The following is an 18107-nucleotide window of genomic DNA, read 5'->3' on the forward strand; positions in this document are numbered from 1 at the left end:
AGAAAACAGACAAAAATGTACCATTAGATAGACCAAATAGGAGGTCACTAGTAATCTTAGCCAGAGAAAATTCAGTGGAATTAGGGATGGAAACCAGATGACCATGCGTTGTGTAGGGTTAAAAAAAAGTCTATGAGAATTTTATGAAGTTTGATTCTGAAGAACAGAGATAATAACATGTGGAGGAGAAATATGATATATACTGAAGAGAAGGAACTGCAAGAGATGAGACATCTGCAAAGTTTGAAGATATAGAAGAGTAACAAACTAAATGAAGTAGAAAGCAAATGTAATAGAGCCCAATAGAGAACCTATCTTAGAAAGGAGGGACCCTCTTCCACTCAAATCAGAGGAAGGATACAGATAAAAATATGTTTGTAAAGATGAAATCTTAAGACCATTCAGAGCTGATAGCTTCAAAATTCTCTCTAGAATTAGGCAGCAAAATTCTGTATCAACTCTGTGTGAAATGATTTTAAACTGCGGGTGCCTCTAACAGGTTTGTTTTTATTAATTATCACATTTACATTATACTATTAAAAACAAAAGATTCTACTTCACTCCTAAATGTTATTTATAATTTATAATGGCATAGAAACTCAGAAGACTAATGAGAACCAGAAGAGCTAGAGATTTTCTTCTCAGATTGAGCTGTCTTAAAAGATGTACACAATTAGGAAGGGTAAAGGGGAATCGGAGAGCATCCTTCCTTCTGGAGCCATATGGAGGAAGGAGTAGGAGGAGTGGGAGAGGGAAGAGATTGGCTTCTCTCCATAGATAGACACGTGTCGGAGCGTTAGGAGTAATGAGTTTGGATCATAGCAGGCAGCAGATACATTTCTGCTCTTAATCTCTCTTAATATCTCTTCTTTTTATATTTTGTTTGTTATACTGGTGCTATAACCACAACTGTTAGCCTTCTCTTTACCTGTACCAACTCTGCTCCAGACAAGGCCCACCTTCTTATGCACAAATGATTACCATGGCTAGAAAATGATTTCCCTGCTTTCACTCTTCTGCCGAAAGCTGTCCAAGAGCATACATCACACTTAAAACGGATCCACCTGTTTTTTAAAACGGTTTTAATAATATATAATTTACATAATGTAGAATTTACCCACTGAAAGTGTAGAATTCAACAGTCTTTAGCATATTCAGAGTTATGCATCTATCACCACAATGTTAGAACATTTTTATTTTTTATAAAAGAAACTTATGCTCTTTAGCTATCATCCTCCACTTCCCACTCCGCCTCAGACTCTAGGCCACCACTAATCTACTTTACATTTCTATAGATATGCCTTTTATAGTTCATATAAATAGAATCAAACAATATGTGATCCTTTCTGGCTGGCTTCTTTCAATTAACAATATTTTTAAGCCCCATCGATGTTTTGTCATGTGTCAGTACTTGATTCCTTGTTATTGCTGAAAAATATTCTGATTGGATATACCACACTTTATTTACCCATTCATTAACTGATGAACATTTGGGTTGTTTCTACTTTTTGGCTATTATGAATAATGCTGCTATGAACATTCATATAGTGTGTATGTGTATGTGGACAGGTGTTTTCATTTCTCTGGAGTATGAACCTAGGGGTCAAAATGCTGGATTATATAGTAGCCCTATGTTAAATCATCCGAAGAACTGCCAGCCTGTTTTCCAATGCAGCTGTACCATTTTACATTCCCACCAACAGTGTATGAAGGTCCAATTTCTTCACCTCCTCACCAAAACTTGTTATTGTCTGTCTTTTTTATTATAGCCGTCCTCATGGGTATAATAAAGTGATATCTCATTATGGTTTTGATAGGCATTTTCCTAGTGACTGGTGATAGTGAGCCTTTTTTCATGTGCTTATTGGCCATTTGTATGTCTTCTTTGGAGAAATGTCTATTTAAGTCCTTTGCCCATTTTTAATTGAGTAATTTGTCTTACTATTTTTGAGTTGCAGTTGTTCTTTATATGTTTTAGATACAAGGGCTCTAACTATTTTCACCCCAGGCACATGGTTCTTGTACTCTTTCTCAGATGAATAAAGATTATGCCTACCTCAAACTAAAACACATCCCCATCTTCTAACCTACGTATTTTTCCATAGTACTTCTGCTTTAAAACACATTGTGTATTTATTGTTTTCTTGGCTTTTGGTTTGGTTTACACACTGGAATATAATTTTTGTGTTGTCTATCCTTGCTTCTCCATCACCTATCTCATGATGATGAGAGACTGTTGTGATTAAACATATGGACTTTGGAGCTAGAGTCCAATTTTCAGTGCCGCTCCCCACTAGTTATGTGACCCCTGGGCAAGTACTTCCTTGTATTTTAATCTCCTCATTTGAAATATCAGAATAATTAATTATCCCTGATTCATATAGTTGTTGTACATGTTGAGTTAGTATATAATACACACAAAGAATTTATAACAGTATCTAACATAAAAAAAATAGCATTGAAAAAGTCGACACATATTTTTGAATGAGTACTTAATGAATTTTCCTACTAACTGCCTGTTCTCTTGAAGAAAAAGAACAATTTTATCTATAAGGAATTTAATTGATCTCATCAACACACATCCTCCTTGTTGTACTACCTACCTGTGGGCTTTATATAAGTACTGATCTTCTTTTGGATCATGAAATGTCACAGAATTTCTATTGTGTGCAGTGTCTTTAATGTGTTACATCTCATATAATCCTCACAGCTCTAAAAGAAGGTTCTATTATTATATCTTCTTAACAGATGAAGAACCTGAAGATTAGGGAGGTTAAATATAATTCTGAGATCACAGAACAAGTAAATGTCAGAGTTAGAATTCAAATTCAGGATTGTTTTAGTTCAGAGACAAAGCATGTCACCACTCCAAATCTGCTGCCTTGGGCCAGTGCTCAAGGTCTCTAGTCATCAACAAAGCATTTCTCAAATCATTTACCACTGTCTTCCCCCACATACCAGTTTTATGCTTTGTACCATATTTCAGTGTTTATATTATCTTAGTACTCATTAGTGGTTTTCTAAAAATTCTGTTCAGTCTATATCCAAACTAAATGCTGCACAAAAGTTCTCATCCCTCGAACTCTCACTCTATTACTGTGGTTCTTTCTGTGGTTGTCAGGCTTCACACTGACATTTTACCTGGTGCTACAGAGCAGGAAAACATTGGCAACAGACATGATTTTGAATACTAGCTCTTTACCAATAGTGTGACCTAAGTTTGCTCAACTTAAGTTGGGAATAATAATGTCAACATCTTTAGGTTGGTGTGAGATTTAAAGATAATATAATTATGAAATGCTTGTCCAGTGCCTGAGTCAGCATTTATGCACTATTAATGGTAGCTATTGCTGAAAGTCTCATCTGATTTCATTTTTAGCCTTTGCCTCCTTTAGATAATTAAGGCATTGTCTACTTCTTTCTATTCCCCACCACCACTGTCTAATTTGAGATCAATATATTTTTTAGCACATTCATTTATATTTTCACAATAAATAGTACTGTGTCTTCTATTACATATTTTATTTTCTGATCTTTTAAGAACTTCCCAATTTAGTTTCTTTTGACATTTGTAACATGCCAGTCACTCCTCTAATTTTAACATATGACTAAACTGGCAGTGACAGTCCTTAAATTTTAACACTCTTTCCCCTTTGTATTCAAGTCAAAAGTTAGATGGGTTAAAGATGATGTAGCGGTATTACATATGCTTTTTGTACGTTTTTTTTTAATTTGTAAAATTAATCTCAATTTACAAGTAAACCATTCATAAGTTATTTTCTACTTTGCTAGCTTTTAGATATAAAAGCAGTAATATAATAATCCTTGAAGCATTACATTTAATAGTCTTATAAACTAATCTAACTATATATTGTTACCAGCATAACTTTTTGCTACATGCTATGGATATTTTTATATTTTATCTCTAAATATTTCATTTATTATTTTCCTAAAATTTGTGGCACAAAGGCAGTGGTCTCAGTAGAATTTCCTATTTTCTTAATAATTAGTTGACAGATATTGAAGTAGTCAACTCTCATGGACTACCTTGTCTATGGAAGGGAAGCAGAGAGGAGATTGTTGTTGCCCTATAAGAGTTTTCAATCTAGAGCAGATGATGAATGTGTCAACATTGACTCATTATGTTGGGTCAGGTGCTATTATAGGAGTAGGCATAGTTTCTTATGGAAACCCAGACCTGGGGCAAAAGGAACCAACAAGATGAAAGGAAACCCATCCAGGTTACTCTGAGGCAAAGTCCTCTTTTCATAATCACTCTTGTTATTCGCTTAGAAAGCACATTGTGTAAATTAGGTCCTCGAAAGCATGGATTCTATAGCTCTTCCAAGGCATTTATTTTCTTCTTGTATATGCTTTTTTTGAAAACTTTAATGTAAACAAAAATATGTAATCTGCTGCCTCTCACAGGAAACTAGAGTCCGATTCCCTCAGTCATCTGCTTACAGCTAATGAAAGATTCAGAAACAGAAAGAAACTAGCCAATGAAAGTCAATACAAAAAATAAACTAGAATTGGATAAGCATAGGACAAAATGCCTGATGTGAACTATACTGACCTCTGATTAATCACAAGAGACAACTATAAAATCAGATGTTCAAATGACCAAAGGGACTTATTTAATCAGATTCATTGTAATTCTTAAAAAACATCCAAGGAGAGAGATCACCTTAGTATCTTGACAATCATATGCAGGCTCAGCTCAGAACAATAATGCGAATTTCTAATCTTAATTTGTATGGTTTTGAGTTCTTCTTTACTTGAACTATATATCCTGATGTTTGTATTTTGGGAAGTGGGTTCTTGTCAAACACATTAGATGGTTTTCTCAAGTACAAAAAATAAATAAATTTGGCACCCACATCTCATCAAAGATTTTTATTTTATTGCCTCTTTGATTTATACAACAGAAATCTCTGTACTATTGGAGCAGCACACAACATACACACTGAGGAACTCTACTTGTTTATGTAAACGGTTTCTCCTCTTCTCCGGAAGAATAGGTGCTTAATGAAGATTTGAGTAAATAAATTATAAATCCATTAAATAATACTGTTCTATACCAAAAGGTTTGGTTATACTAATATAATCAAATTCCTTATTTGTGACATTATCATTTTCTTATATTTAGATGAGATTGATGTTTTAAAAACAGCTTTGTTAATAAATATCAGTGGGATCACAAAACCAAATAAACGGCAAGGAGAATTCAGAAGGGGTACTGATTCCTTTAAAATCTTTCTCACGTGCTTACTAGTTGCATTCTCTTCTTTCTAATATAGGTATTCCTAAGATTGCCACCTCAAAATGCCCTTTTAAGAGTTTTGTCACTGAACTTTTGAAGTATTTACAAGAACATCAATACAATTATATTTTAAGTATTAGACTAAAAGGCTTTTTATCCTTCAAGAAGTCTTCAGGATATGTGTTCTTCAAAATAGCAACAATCAAAAAGAACACTTCACATAGTATATATTGGAAATTGATACCATTTAAAAAATAAATTCAAATTTAGTAGGGCTGGTAAAACATTGAATGTCTCCAGGAAATTTGTTTGACATTGTAAGTTGGTTTTATGATATAATTTTCAATTAATTCATTTTCATATTATACTTGCTTTTGGCAAGTTTAAATATTGTACAGTTTTAAATTTATAATTTGTGCACTTACATTTGATAATGGCACCTGTAATGAAAAAGTACATAATTGCTGTTTCTTTCTTGATGTGAGTGGCTTCATCTGAATGGAAGATCAAGTTCAATAAGCTATAGAGTGGTTCTCAGAATGCACTTCATTGGTGGGCCAGAACATTCACTTTTTATCTGTTCCTTTTATCATAAACTAATTTTTTTAAAAGCAAATAAATAGTGTAGAATAAAATGGAAGTAGATCATTTAGACTTTGTGGACTGATTTTCTTCGGTGTATTTAATAGTAAATAGCTAAGGCAATGGTTCTCAAAGTTTGGTACCTGAACCATCAGCACCCGCATCATCTGAAAACTTGTTAGAAATGGACATTCTGAGGCCTTGTTTCAGACTTCTGAATCAATAACCTGTGCTTTAACAAGCCCTACAGCTGACGCCAGCAGAAGTTTGAGGACCACTCAGACACTTTGCTGTTCAAAATGTGGCTCATGGATCAACAGGAACTCCTGCACCCTTATTAGAAATGCCAGACCTCAGGGTGCTAGAATCAAGAACTACATTTTAACAAGATGCCCTGGTGATCCTGATGTATATAAAAATTTGGGAGCCACTGTTCTGAGGTTTAGAACAGCAAAGTTACCAGCAGGAGAGTATCCTGTATTAAGAGGCATTTTATAGGTTGTCAAAGTATAACTCAAGATACTTTACTATCTGTATACTCCTCTCAGTTCCCCCTGGAATTTAAAAAAAAAAAAAAAAGGAAGAGAGGTAAACCTCTCTGCTGCAATATGCAAAAATATATAAAGACACACTGAGATGGAGAGCAGAGCCATTATCTGGGGAGCAGAGCTATTATCTGGGAAATAAATCACAGGCGTATATGTATATGATATATACATTCCATTATAGCCCATATAGATCCTATACACACATATATCACATAATGATTTAGACATATTAAGTGAAAACATAGTTTTCAAGTCTAAATTTTTTCAAAAACTCAATTTTGTAATTCATTCTTCATGCGTCAATAAATCTATGCTTTGTGTCTTTTTATATTAGATTATGTTTTACCTTTGAATTTAATTCTCTGTAGTAAATCTTTTTAGAAAGTCTTTTTAACCAGTAAAGTTAAATTGCATACTTTCAAGGCTCCATTTCATCTTGATAGAATAATTCTTATGATGCTGAGGAATTAGTAAGACAAAGCTTTCTGTGGAGGCAATGAAGTTTGCTTCTTTCTAAGCATTTGACATTTAACATTTACTAGTGGTGAATCCAGTGGCCTGGGTGGAAAAAAAATTAGTTGATCAAGTAAAATCTAATTTGTAAAAATATTTTTAGCATAAAAACACATGAAAATTAATGGATTAAAAAATCCTTTTGAAATTTTTGCACAACAAACACCCCCATATGTAAATAGGACTGTCACTCGGTGTTTGTCCACAGCTAGAGCTCCAGATGAACCAGTGTAGTGTGCGATGACAGGAACAGCTGACTCATTAGCAGAGAGCAGTGAAAGGTAATTAACCCTGGGAAAAGTACAGCTGCCGTGCGGGCTGTTCCTTTCTGTAGGATCTGATTAGAAATTAGTGTTAAACCACTGATTCTTTTTTTTTTTAAGACTGTCATTGATAATTTTCACTTTCACTCTCAGGTGTGTCCCTAGAAAAGGTTCTCAAATGTACTTATCTACAAAAGGGCTCAAATCTAAAAAGGATTCCCCAATAACAATAGACATCTGTTTTGCTTGTTGAAGAAGAGTTCTTTTAAATAAATATTATGTTTAACTATTGAAGATTGGTCATACCCCAACCTATATTTGAATCGTCGGTATGTAAATTATTTGAAAGAATTGTTTTACATAATCAGTAAACTGTAGGTAATTGCCATTTAATTAAGTTTTCTCCTTTTTTCTTTTCATTTTTCTTCTAATGATGCTTCTCAGCAGTAGCAATGGAAACTCTCCAGTTCAAATCCCATAGATATTAGAGAAGGTAAGTGAACACTATTTAAAACTAAACGCCCCCCCCTGCCCAAGAGAAGTAATCCCTAATTTTCAATGCCCTTCAAAAACTCGAGAGTAACGAACTTGGTTTTAGGGGACAACCAAAAATGCTTGACTTTGTTAATGTTGGTATTGTCATGGCAATTTAGGTTATATTCATATACTTTTTGAGGAATGTATACACCTGTTCATCTTGATTTATTATTTTACATGTCTCATATGAGGATTAGTAACACTCTAACATAGTCAGAATTCACATATGTGACTAAAGAATGTGGTAGATAGAATAATGCCCCCCACGCCGCAAAATGTTTGTGTTCTACTTCCTGAAACCTGTGAATATGTCACCTTATATGGCAAATAGAGTGTGATTAAATTAAGAACCTTGAGATGCAGAAATAATCCTGGATTACCCAGGTAGACCCAACTAATCACATGGTTCTTAAGAGAAAGGCAGATGAATGAGTCAGGAAGATGGAACATGAGAAGGACTAAATTCAACCTGCCATTGCTGGCTTTTAAGATGGAGACAGGGAGCCATGAACCAAGGAATGAAATACAAAGGCCTCTAGAACCTGAGAACAGCCCTCAACCTACAGAGAGCAAGAAGACAGTTACCTCAGTTCTATAACAGCAAGGTACTGGAATCTGCCAACAGCCCAGGGGAGTAAGGAAGTAAATTCTTCCCAATAGTTTCCATAAAAGGTTGTGGTCTGACTTAAGTTTAGCCTGGTGAGACCATACCACACTTTGGACCTACAGGGCTATAAGATAACATATTTGTGTTGTTTTAAACCTCTAAGTTTGTAGAAATTTGTTACAGTGGCAATAGAAAACTAACACAGAAGATAAATAAGCCAACCAATAGATAGGATATATTTTACAGCTGGCAATATAAATTCTATGAAAAATTTCCTTTGTTTGAATGGAGAAAATCTTCTTCAGAGGCCAAAATTGATAAATCGATCATCATTAGGGATCAGAATATTTGTTCTGTAGATTCTAATGATTATCATCACCAACTCTGAGGTTTCTGTCTTCTGCTTTGCAATTTCTTCTTCACACCAAAAAAGAAAAAAAAAAATTCTCTACATATTTGTGTAAACACAATGTCTGTATCACTCAAGGCTCAAGTGAATACATGCTTTATTGGAACATCCAGCTACCTGTGGGAACACTGGATAAGGTAGTGAGCTCACTTTGTTCTCTTTCTTTGTATGTAAAATTGACAATACCTCCCTAAAGGCAGGTCATTATGATTAAGGAAAAGAGTGCATGTGAGTACTTATGAGATGCCTATCACTTGTCAAGAGTATAGTAAAGGTAAGTTATATTTACTTATAAAACACTATCTTTTACTATTTTGTAAAAATTAATAAATTGCTTTTGTCTTTTCTCATGATTAGCACCATTTTATTTCTAACACAAATGTCATCATTTTGGAGTATATAGATATACCTTGTTTAAAATAAAGTAAAAGGGCATCATAGTCAGGTCATTCTGACATTATTAGTAAGAAAAGTGAGATATAAAAACTGGGAACTTGATATAGTTTAAATGAGTTGACCTTCCTAGATTGTTTTCTTGCTGAATTTGGAAAAATAAGTATCTATATTTCTATTTTACCTTTGGTTTTTATTCCCACAAAAGGACCAATTTAAATCATAAACTATATTTTTTCATATAAGTTAAATAAAAGTAGACATTGGATAAAATCTACCATAAAATCTGTTACACTTCATGCATGCTCTTCTTTGCATTTTGGGAGCTGGTTTTCAACATAAGGGAAAACAAAATTACAAATTCTCCTTAGGTGGCATAGCAATCAAACAAACTAAATCTATAGAGTCCCAGGTGCTTCGTGTCTGAGAAGTTTTGCATTGAAATACAATTAATAAAACAATATCTCAGTCATCTGAAGAGGATTCTTTTTGGCTTATTTCAATTAAATTCAATAATAATGCATTGAGCACCTACTTTGGCTACAACATTTTGTTGCAGTAAAAGGTCAACAAGGCACAATCTCTCACTTCCATGAGCTTATACTGGCACAGGGAAGAGTAAGTGGGCATGAGTGAGTATAATATCAAGTGAAGCATAGTAATCAAGATGAAAGTACCATCAAAATACTACTGGGATACAGAATTCTGTGAGATACTGTCACTTGAACCACAACATGAGTAATAAATCGCATTTCAGCAGATAGATTTTGCAGTTCTGACACTGAAGGAAAAGTTCCTTTGAAAGTTAAAAATGAAATCAATGAATCCTAAACATTTAATTGTAGATATTTAATTTTGGCCATCTAGTCACTTTAATGCTTTTGTAACTATATAAAAATATGGCTTTAATACATTGCTTAACCAAGCCAAGTACAATTTTGACTATTTGTATCTTTCCAATTGGTCACTGGGGACATTTATTGTTTTTTAGTCAAAGTTCTCTGAATCTCTCTAGGGATAAATTCTTCAGTAATCATCATTTTCTAGAAGCATTTCAGTGTGGCCTAACCCTGAACTCCCATTGCTCCTTCTGCCTCCCTCTGTTATCATACCTTCCATTTCTTATTGGAATCCTCAGTCTGCTGGTTTATACTTGTGAGGATAAGAGTTGTGCTTTATTTATCTTTTAATGCCCACTGTCTGCCATAGAGCAATCCGTGCTAGCTAGATAAATGTATGTTTGACCAATAAGTACATTTTTTAGAAGAATGGCATTTATATTAAAAGAATCTATATTAAATTAAACATTGAAGTGAGATTAAAACCTAAGAATCATTCTGCAAAAATCTAGTGCCCCATTGTCTTCAACAATTGAGAATCATGTCCTTTTCTTTGTAAATTACAGAAGATTCTTTCATTCCCTATTTCCTAGTCAGATAATGAAGACAAATGACTTTATTTTTTTTATCTTAATTCAGATTTACAGAACATGGTTAAGATTTTAATAAAAAAAAAACAACAAACAATTACTGTTGAGAAAAACGGCAGACTTACTGAAAAAAAATTTTAAAAACCCCTTAAAAATGGATAAAGAAAATAGAAAATGTCTGAGGATATCAAGTATATTGTATTACAATCTATATAATAAAGTAGCTTAAAAGAGAAATTTTCTTTACATAATAAAAAGCCTCAGTTTTGAATCAACAAGTGCTCTTTGAACTTTATTAAAAATGTTTTGACGTTATATGGTTGTTTAGTAATAGATTTACTTAAAATAGCACATTTAGTTGCAACACAAGCCTTAAAGTTAAGTGGTTAGTCTGATAAAACAGTTTCCATAGTTACCATGGAGAACTGAGGGTAACTTTTATTTCTTTGAAAGCCAAGAAGGGGGTTTAGGAAAAGAATTAAACAAATAGACCCAAGCAGGTTTATTATGCGGGTCTCCACACCTGATTGGCTTTTTAAAAGAGGAAATTCTTGATATTACGGGAAATTAAATTTTTTTACACTAAAATCTATAGCAGCACATTAAGAAATTTGAGGATTCCTTTTTTGAGGAAAAGCTAGTTTAATAAAGTATGTTTGTGAGATGCATTTTGCTCATAGTGTTTTGTTTAATAAACCACGATGTAAACAAGTGTTGAAAAGTGGCACACGAAAGACAGCAGTGCCTTGCTCTGCATGATGGACCATGCAGTCATAGGTCTAACTTTATTACTCTTGATGAACATTTTGTTGGAAGGCCTGATGGAAGGGAATGGAAATCCATGCTCCCGAAGATGTCCCTTTGTGCCAGCTTTATTGTTTTCTCGGTTCAGTGCTGAGATATGCTCTCTTTGAGTGTTGATGGAGGTCACTTTCAGTGTTGTTTTTTGCTAACCCAAGGAGTTCTTCACAGTTGACTATTGAGAAACGAGGTGATGTGGTTTCTAGAATCTCACCTTCAGCTCCTGAGCCTTTAAAGCAGAAGTGATTAACAGGACTTTTACAAAGTTTCTATGTAGTTACAAGGACAGTTTCAATCTTCTGTCATTTTTTTGCATTAGCTATGATTATGCTTTTACCACAAAAATGCATTTGTTTTAAAGGTAACAATACAGACTGGGAGAATAGCTTATGTTTCATCTATATTTATCAGCACTCACTGTACATTTGTGTCTTCATTACCAGGAAATATTAAGGGACATTGTGCCATCTATTCCTGTTTACAGTTTATTATGCAGAGATAGGAAACACTTAGCATGTAAAATGAATGTAGAAATTATTCCTGGATAGAAACACGGACATTTCCCACTCGTTGGCTCTTTCTCCTCCATCACCGGATCAGAGTGTAATTGTCAGTAATCAGGCCTGCTTGCTGCTGATAAAACCACTCTGAATGCTAGCAGCCTTCTTTGTGTGATGACTCAATTATTCCAGAAGTGCCTCATCAAATCTGCCCCATCAGCTGGGCTAATAAATAAGGAGAAGAAACTGGCCCCCCAAAGCAAATTATAAATCCATTTGCATTAACCATTTCGCTGGTCCATGATCTAGGCAGAAATAAGCATGGCAGATTGTGTTAAGCTTATTTGAATATGTTTATAATGTTTACAGCATGCAACTTTTTTTTCCCACAAGGTGTTGGAATTATCAGTCATGAACGGCATCTAAATGCAGTTATGTTAATTGCAGCAAGGCTTTAAGTATCTTTGAGGGCTATTTTGTTCCTTAAATCAGGTGAAAGTTAAATCCTCTTGTACTGAGAAATATGGGTCTTATGCAAGTTATTGGCACTGCTTCAGAGTTTAAGGAGAAGAGGCTTGGGTTTTATTTTTACAGGTGCTGGAAGGACAAATGCAAATACTATTTAATGCCTGCTAGTACAAGTACAATTACTTCATATATATTTCAGTGGAAACTAGAAGTTATTTTGATGCTCTGTATGACTTCAGCAATTTGCAAAGCAAAACTTGCATTTTCTGGGAGATCAGAGTTGCTATAGCACTCCTCGTACATATAATTCCTTGAAAGAGTTTATAGAGCAGAGATTTCAAAAAGCTAGGCAAACCAGCAAAAAGCAATTAAATCCATTAGTGGATATTTTGTATACTGACAAATCTTATTTTTGTTCTTCCTTTAAAGTGACAAACTATACTGAATAACAAGAAGTTTTGTTTATATTTGAACTTTGGTGACCACTCAGGGAAGCAAATGATGTTCAAAATGGATCACAAAAAGCAATTTGATGTCTAATAGCAAAGAATTAGTCTTGTTGAATATGTAATTATTTAAAATTCAAAACATCCTCCCTAAAAGTAAATGATACCACTAACTTACTTTACAATGGGAGCTGTTTTTCCTGCAGAGTACTTCCCGTTTTAGTGAAGCTTTTTTTTTCTATTCCTACTGTGATCAGGAGCCCGATTACAGGCTGATGGTAAAAGTAAAGCTTGTGCCCAATAAATAGCATTTAAAACAAGTGAAATGAACTGCTTCTCTTCATCTCCTCCAGCCAATGAAGTACATCCCTAATATCAACCCGTAGAGCTAAGCAGAAAAAGTCATCTTTTGACAGCATAAATATAGTGGCAATAGGTTTATATAATTTTTATGCCTTGATTTCTAAATATATAATCTCTTGCTATGATGGAGAAACCAATTCTATAACTCATTGATTAGAAACTCCAGAGGCTTAAATTTGTATTAGAAATTTATTGGAGAAACATGGCAAATGGAAAACAGAGGAATTTGATTGTCCAGGCAAAGATATCATTAAGGTTTAATCAAAGTTTGATTCTAACTTAAATTATCATACTAATTAATATAAAAATAAATCTGGAAACTTAGAACTCTAAAGACTTGCCTTAGCACGTATAAAAGTAATATATGAGCGAGCAGAACCCCATTTTCATCATTCCAACCAAAAACAATTGGTGAAGATATTAAAGTTAGAATAGTGATTAAGAGGTTGAAACTGTTAGAAGTTGTGGAGATGGGGCCTCAAAGGATAGCAATGCTAAGGTAAATATGCTGGTATTCTTCTGCTTTAATTTTACAACTTAAGAAACTAAATCTGAGAGTGCTCTTTGGAGCTTTTATTAACCTTCCAAACTTCTCAGAGGAGCCTGCTGTGCATTTCTAACCTGACTGAACTTGAACAGTCTGGTTTCATGGTAAGGAAATTCCAAAAAGGAGTTGGTAGTCACGGTGAGCTCATACTAGTTATATTACAGAGCTACAAGTGCTACATACATTTAATATTAAATTTATTTGCCCTTTCATCAAATGTTTCACTTTGATTAGTTGGAGGATTTTTTTAATGTTATGGGTTTTTTGGGTTTTTTTTGTTTGTTTGTTTTTGAACCATAAATAAGTCTATGATTCTCTGCTTTAAGGACACAATTGACATATACATCATATCACTTAAGGTCATTCGCTTCCCCACGCACAATAAAATATAATCTGATATACCATTTTTTGAATAACATAGCAGATTCATTACATTGTATCATAGATCTAAAGAACTGTAATTTTAAGTAGCAGGTATTCACCCATGAAACAGCTGTAAAGAAATGAGTCCCTAATTATTGGCATATAGTAAAGCAGACAAATGAAGTACTTTGTGATAACCCCATTTAACGGGTAAAACCATGTCTCAATTAGAAAGCACACTTAAGGATTTTGTAGCCCATTAAGTTACTAACACTTTGGTTGTCATACAGTTTTATCTTTTAAGATTGTGCTTTTATAAAAATGTGAACTTCAGTGCAAAAGGTAGGTAGAAGATAGAACTAAGTTGCCAGGTGTGGGAGCTTGGTCAAGATTTCAAGTCTTAAGTTAACTGTCTTCCAAAATAAGTATCTTCTATGAATATTTTAACAAGTCCTTAAGTTTTATAAAACAGTTTAAGATCAGCAAAAGAGATTAAGTATGGCAATTAATAAAAGCGGTCCTTAAAGGGCTCTCCTGATATAGTAATGGGGCACATGCAAGGAATGGAGGGAACCGATTTCAGCGGAAGGTTCCTTTTGGTGTCAGCCAGGAGTGTTTCCCAAACGCTGTGGGTGGAGTTAGTGATGATAGGCACATGGGATGGGGAGTTTCTGAAGGGCTCGTATTTTTTCCATTTGTATTTTAGACTTCTCGAGCTCTTTTGTGTCAAATCATATTTCTAAAGTTGTATTTTGTCGGAGCCCTCTGTGCACTTTTCCAAAGTCGATCTCAGCTGCGCTGCCTTAACTCTCTTCCCCAGGGAGGGGAGAGACAGCAGATGGGGTTAGGGCAGAGGGCTGATACGTCTGACAGCAAACGGCCGGGTTGTTGAGTGGAAGCTGCGAGCATCAGGAAGCTACTTTTCCCCTGAGAACCAACTAACCACTGAAGAAAGTTGAAAATGAGCCCTTTGAGAAACGCTATTAAAAGTAGTAAAAAATTGCAATTGTGCAGATGATGTGCTGCTGTGTGCTTATTCGGATGCTAATGAGTTTGACATTAGGGAACTCAGAGGGTTTACAGCTACTCCCTTATGTGATTCAGTTCTTTATTGGCAATCTTTGAGAAAATAAATGAAAAATGTATTGCTAATAAATACATAACACGATAGGGTATTAGACAAAAAGCCATTACTTTCTGGATTTAGAAAGAGCTTTGCTCACCAGTGTGACTGTTTTCCAGGATCTTTTGTTTTAGGTTAGAGTACGGCAAACAAAGGGGAATAGGCAGGTGGAAAGCTTCGGAACTCTTTCTGAACTGAGGGCGAAGTAGAATAAGCCAAACACTTTTGCAGAGAAAGACTTTTTTAAAGTTGCAATCAAACACAAACTAAGAATGCCCAGGCTCCTGTGCTACTTTTCAATTCTTACATCATGTGCAGTAATCTGCTCTATCACTTGAGAGAGTTTTATCTATATTTTCCCCCAGGAACTACAGTTGCTGACTTGAGTTGAAGAAGCATCTGCTTAATGTCTGGTCAAAGCTTACAAGTAATACAGAGATCTATGCTTAAAAAGCTGTGCACTTTAATCTATTGCAAAGGATAAAATACAGGACGAGAGAAATCTTCTGCAAGGAAGGTTGGTGGCGTGTGTTTTAAAATACCAGAACTGCCAGATGTAAACATTTTAAATGTGCATTGATATACATGATATTTGTATAACTACCCCCTCTCTAGAATACTGAGTGTGCTTCACTGAATTTCAAAGTTTTCTCTCAAAGGTCGAGTGACCTGAAGACAAATTCTGTTCCCATCCCTGGGACCAAATAGAAGTGATGCAGCTCTGTGTATTATGTCTGAATGCAGAGTAAACCAAGGGTAAATTGTTACCATGGGAAACAGGTTAAAACTCTGGCAAAAAGCGTTAGTAGCATTTTATAACAGGTTCATTAAAGAGAGCCCTAAATAACAAAAAGATGAATTTTGAATCTTTTTTGTGATTTCTTGAGAGTAGCGCAATCTTGTCTGAACTTCTTTTTGTACTTAAAAGTAAACTAACAGTAATAAGAGAGTCTTTCTTATCCAATTTCCCTAGTAAACTGAAGACATAGATATATTAGTAATAAAGACAAAGATAAATTTGGCTTACCTTTAAAAATGTAAAAATCTGTTTACCATTAATATATAGCATAAAATTTTTCATTTTGTTTATAGTATAGTCCAACCAAATTATAGGTAAAAGTGTCAATGTATTATTTATTGTTCACCCCAGTGTTTATTATTGATCTTCTGTGTAATTTGTCCTATCTGATATGTTTCCTTCTTTTATTTTTTATCTTAATAGTATGAATTTTAGGATTTCTCACTGAAGTGAACAAAGATATTTAGCCACTTTGACGAAGCAGGGTAACCAAGTTGGCATACAAGTTACCTGGAAAAAGAAGTAAGACAACATTTTTTATTAAAAAGTAGAGTATATTGAACAAAAATGAATCTAAGCAAAGCATTTATGTATAGGTTCTCCTGTATAACAGTGCTTTATCTCTGTAGATTCGCTATGAAAAAAAAATATTGTTAGTGCTGAATTTAGAATTGTAATTTTTGTCAGAAGCATGTTCACTTTAATATTTAAAAATATTAAACAGGTCTATGGCCATGCCACCCTGAACAAGCCCGATCCTGTCTGATCTCTGAGGTAAGCAGGATCGGGCCTGGTTAGTACTTGGATGGGAGACCACCTAGGAAGACCAGGTGCTGTAGGTGTGAAAAATAAAAAGAATAAGGGATTGTAAGTTGACAAGGTCCTTGCAATCTGTGAGGTCAACCAAGGGTTGCCTCGTCTAAAAAAATAAATAAATAAATAAAAATAAATATTAAACAGATAAAATCCTCTGAGCCTAAAAACCTTTTATATGTTGAATGGTATGTGTTATTTGCTTACATGTTTGTCCTTAAAAGTTCAGTATTAAAATAGTTTTAAAATTTTAATTTGATTCATTTGTATTAGAAATTAATTTACTTAAGGATTAAGAGTAAATAAGTAATATATCTCAAAAGCATGTTTTAGAAAGCACTATCAATGATTTTTAGAGTTAATTCCTATAAACACTGAAAAGAAATTGGATTGTCCTTGAGAAAAAAAACTATTTAAAATAATTTATCCTATATAGAGAGGAGCTTGTTTGCTAACATTTACATATTTCGCAACACATGTATCTCAAAATATCAGCAAGAAAAAAAATTAAGGCCCTTTTAGGGTGTTACTTACTCTGAGTTATCTTTAAGCAGGGCATGCAAAAAAGAAAAAAATACCAAAAAAAGGTCTCCAAAAACATAAAGCCGGCGATTGCCCCCTTATGTCACAAAGCTGTGACTCAGAGGCCGTGATACGGCGACTAATAGAAATCTTTGGCACACGTTGGCTACCTAAGGGAATAATAGAACTATTTGCTGGAGTCGTTTGGCAAAAGGACACAAACATATGGCTTTGGTTTATATTCAGCATTGCCAGTTGTGCAAAGTTACAGAATAAAGTCTACAACAGCAGTGACAAATCAGCAGTGAGAAGTGAGAATCGAAATAGATCAGTCTCCTTATAAAGCTACCCAAGTGGCCCCAGGTCTAAGATTTCTTTTATTGCAGTGCATTTCCAAGTGACTCTAGGAAATTACCTCATCTGTGGGAAATGTACATGCATTTGGCCCTCAGGAAGAGCTATTCCCAGGGAACTGTACTTAATCTGATAGCGGATTGAATCTACTTCTTCCTTTAGGTGCAGTGTTTGTTGGGGGTGGGAGGAATTAGGGGAAACAAGGGGAGTATCATAAATTTAAAGGGTACAGATCATGCACTTTTCAGCTTTCTATACAGAGTCAAAGACAGTATAATAACAAACAGGAACAGAGTTGAAATCAGGGATAGTATGCCCTAAATTAAAGATTCAGAATTTTTTCATTTTATTTAGGATAAAGGATTCAGAAAAGGTTCAGAAAATTATACATATGTTGTCATGGATAATATAAAAAAACATTTTATATTAGTTTAGATTTTTTTTAATGTTTATTTTCTGAATTA

At 34.3% G+C, this 18107-nt stretch overlaps 1 protein-coding gene and 1 pseudogene across 7 annotated transcripts in view; both read left to right on the plus strand.

Annotated features, from left to right (window-relative positions):
* LOC120607253 (suppression of tumorigenicity 18 protein) overlaps positions 1-18107 on the plus strand; it is a 261461-nt gene that overhangs the window by 142236 nt on the left and 101118 nt on the right. For all 7 annotated transcript variants that reach the window (XM_039868954.1, XM_039868958.1, XM_039868953.1 and 4 more), the window contains one exon: positions 7617-7662. The gene's annotated coding sequence lies outside the window, so the exon portion shown is untranslated. The remainder of the gene's footprint in view (positions 1-7616; positions 7663-18107) is intronic.
* Positions 16679-16796, plus strand: LOC120607534 (uncharacterized; annotated as a pseudogene).

Source organism: Pteropus medius, unplaced genomic scaffold (genome assembly GCF_902729225.1).
Source record: "Pteropus medius unplaced genomic scaffold, Ma_sr-lr_union100, whole genome shotgun sequence".
Lineage (NCBI taxonomy): Eukaryota > Metazoa > Chordata > Mammalia > Chiroptera > Pteropodidae > Pteropus > Pteropus medius.